We start from the raw sequence: 3,106 nt of genomic DNA, 5'->3' as shown, positions 1-3,106 counted from the left end.
CAGCTGCAGCTGATACATTGTGTGCTGGCGCAGCTGCAGCTGCTGCGGTGTGCTGTCGCAACTTCAAAACACAAACCTTCAACAAACAAACCTTCAACGCTCTATAACTCGTGTTGTAGTAGGCCTACAATAATAATTTTTCGCTCATTTTGAAGCTACAATTTCGCTCTATCTGTACGTGAAATTTCGCAATTTTTGAATATTTAATACTAGTGCTAGCAGAACTGAGGGTAGCCATGCAACAACGTTGCAACGTTGTTTTGAGTTTGTTGAATATGGGCACTTAGTGTTTTGGCTGTTGGCAACGTTGGCGCGAAATTAGGGCTGTTGGGCGCAAATTGGGGCCGTTGGGGCCGTTGAACGGCCGTTGCACGACCATGCCACGACTGTCAGCAACAGCCAGTCTGGGCCAGATTTCGAAAAACTTTTCCCGATGTAGGGGCATACACAGAGTAATAATCTTGTGCTCCTCACAGTACTAGTAGAATTTAACTAAGTTGTGGCTCTTGTAGCTGTCTAGAATAACGTACTCCACAAGCGAGTGGCTCACACAAGCGAGTGGCTTACTTTTGCTAAGACTACACCAACACTACAACTACTTTACAACATTACAGCACACAACAACAATATTATATACTACACAGTATATTGCACTAATCTACAGTACTTTGCACATCTTTCTTACACGTTGTCCTGTTGTGCCCTGCCTTGCCACACATGCTACAGTGTCTTAATAACTAAGTGCTGCTATTAGCGCCTCCTCTCTTCTTTGCCTTCTTCCTATCACTACAGGCCTTAAACTCCTTTAGAGTAGTTAGCTGCACTCCCTTAGCAAAGGTTAATACCCTATCTTGCTGTAATTGCTTTCTTTTGTGTGATTTACAGCGTGTAGCAGCCTTGTTAGCTACCTAAAGGTTAGCAACCTGGTTACGCACTAAAACTAGTAAACGCGCTATTAGCTCTACGCCTTTAGTAAGCTAATTAAGGGTGTTAACTATTAATATTAGTAAGCTATTAGCGTGTCTCTAGATCCTCTCTTAAATTAGCTTTAATTAAGACCTAAATTCTAGGGTGTTGCTTAGTGTCTTAGACTCCTACGTGCTGTTGTCTATAATAGGTGGCGTTAGCGTGCGTAGCTGTACTTTAAGCTTTAATATCACAGCCTCTAGGTTAAACAGGACTAGGCCAGCGCCTCTAAATCCTCCCTAGATGTTGCTCTTAGTAATTAAAGCATTAAAAGCAGCTTTGAAGCACGGCAAGAACTCAAGTTTGGTGATGCGAGTGATCTTGCTCCGCATCAGCTGCTCGGCTTGGCGGCCATAGGCCTTCTTTAATAGGGAGAAACAACCCACGTCAAGCGGCTGTAGCAGATGGGATGAGTGTGGGGGCATACACAGAGTGATAATCTTGTGCTCCTTATAGTACTAGTGGAATTTGACTAAGTTGTGGCTCTTGTGGCTGTCTAGAACAAGCAGTTAGTAGCTGCTAATAGTGCGCGCCTTTGTGTGCTTATTAAAGTGCTTTAACTACTTAACTCTAAGCTTATTATTAGTCTAGCTGTTGTTAGAGACACTAATAACCTAGTTATTAGGTATACTAGGCTCCTTGTACTAGGCTGAGAGGTAGTGCTTGCTAGAGAGGATAATAAAGTGTGGGATAGACCAGCCCTTTGCGCAGATGCCTTAGATAATGCTAGTCCACTCTTGGTCGCCCTGCTGCACTGTCTTTGGTCTCCCTTGACGCTCAGAGCCTGTGACAACAGCACCAGTAGATATAACGCCTATTATAAAGCCAGATTTATTAAAGTTGTGGGTATCTTTATCTAGGATACTATACTTAGCTTTAGTATTCTCTACAAGCTAGAACTAGTTACTAATAACCTTAGGATCCTCACACAGCGCTCTCTTGTAGTTGTACTTGCGATTAAACTTGACTTTAAGCTCTAGCCAACGTTTAATAAAGTTAGCAGCCTAGTTCTTGCTAATAGGGGTCTAGTAGCGCTCAGCAAGCAGAGAATTGGCTATACCCTCCACATTAGTGAGTTAGGGTGAGAATCCTTGCTTATCTAGCCTCAACACGTGCTAGACAATTACCTCCTCTTTAGTGCTAGTTATCTTAATCATGTTAGGCTTGCAATTGCGTTGTAGAGAGGTTCTAGCAAGTTAGTGACTAAGTGTCCTTTGAGACACGTTGTAGATGGCTGCAGCGCGTCGCTGAGAGAGTGTCGCGTCTTGATAGATAGCCTGAAGAGCAAGCTGTATTCCTGCTTCCTTTGAGGGTTTGATTGTGTTGTTACGTTGAGGCATTGTAGGTAGAGTGAAGTTTGGTGTGGTCTTGGCAAAAGTGAGCCACTCGCTTGTGTGAGCCACTCGCTTGTGGAGTACGTTAACGCTAAGTGCCTATATTCAACAAACTTTAAATAACGTTGCAATGTTGTTTTATGCAGCACATGAATACAATTAATTTTATTTCTACAAGCCATTCTAACAGTAGTAATAGTAGAAGACCTACTATTAACAATTTTATTTAAAGGTATACTTTGAGCCACAGTATATATTCTAATTGTTATTAAAACATACCTTCCTATTGTTCTATTAATGCGTCTGTTTATAATGTATTTTATTCTGTAGTTTTTAGGCCACGCAATTCACCCTTAAAGGCTATGTTTAATCTAACTTCTAATTATTATAACGTACCTCACAAGCGAGCTGATCACCAAAGCGAGCTGATCACCTTTGCCAAGACCACACTAACACTGTACCTACTTTGCAACACTACAGCACATAACAATAATATATCACGCTAACGTAGATTATCACCAAGCTCCATATCACCAAACCAGCCATTTTCTCTTAGCACGACTAACACAAGTTACTGCAACTACAACTACTTGCTATTAAATAGTAACCTAGCATACTATGTGCTTATATTAGATTTAGAAGATGTTTCTATACCCTCCTAGCACGTTTGTGTATTGTGTCTAGTCTTGCTGCAGTTCCTACAGCGCTAAACAGTTGACTAAGCTCCTAGTTAACCACCTCTACCCTAAGTCTTCTTAGATAGCTAAGCTGCTACACACGCCTCAGCAGCTACCCGCGATGCTGCT

The sequence above is a fragment of the Didymella exigua genome (assembly GCF_010094145.1).
Source record: "Didymella exigua CBS 183.55 unplaced genomic scaffold M421scaffold_21, whole genome shotgun sequence".
NCBI lineage: Eukaryota > Fungi > Ascomycota > Dothideomycetes > Pleosporales > Didymellaceae > Didymella > Didymella exigua.
This window is presented reverse-complemented; position numbering follows the sequence as displayed.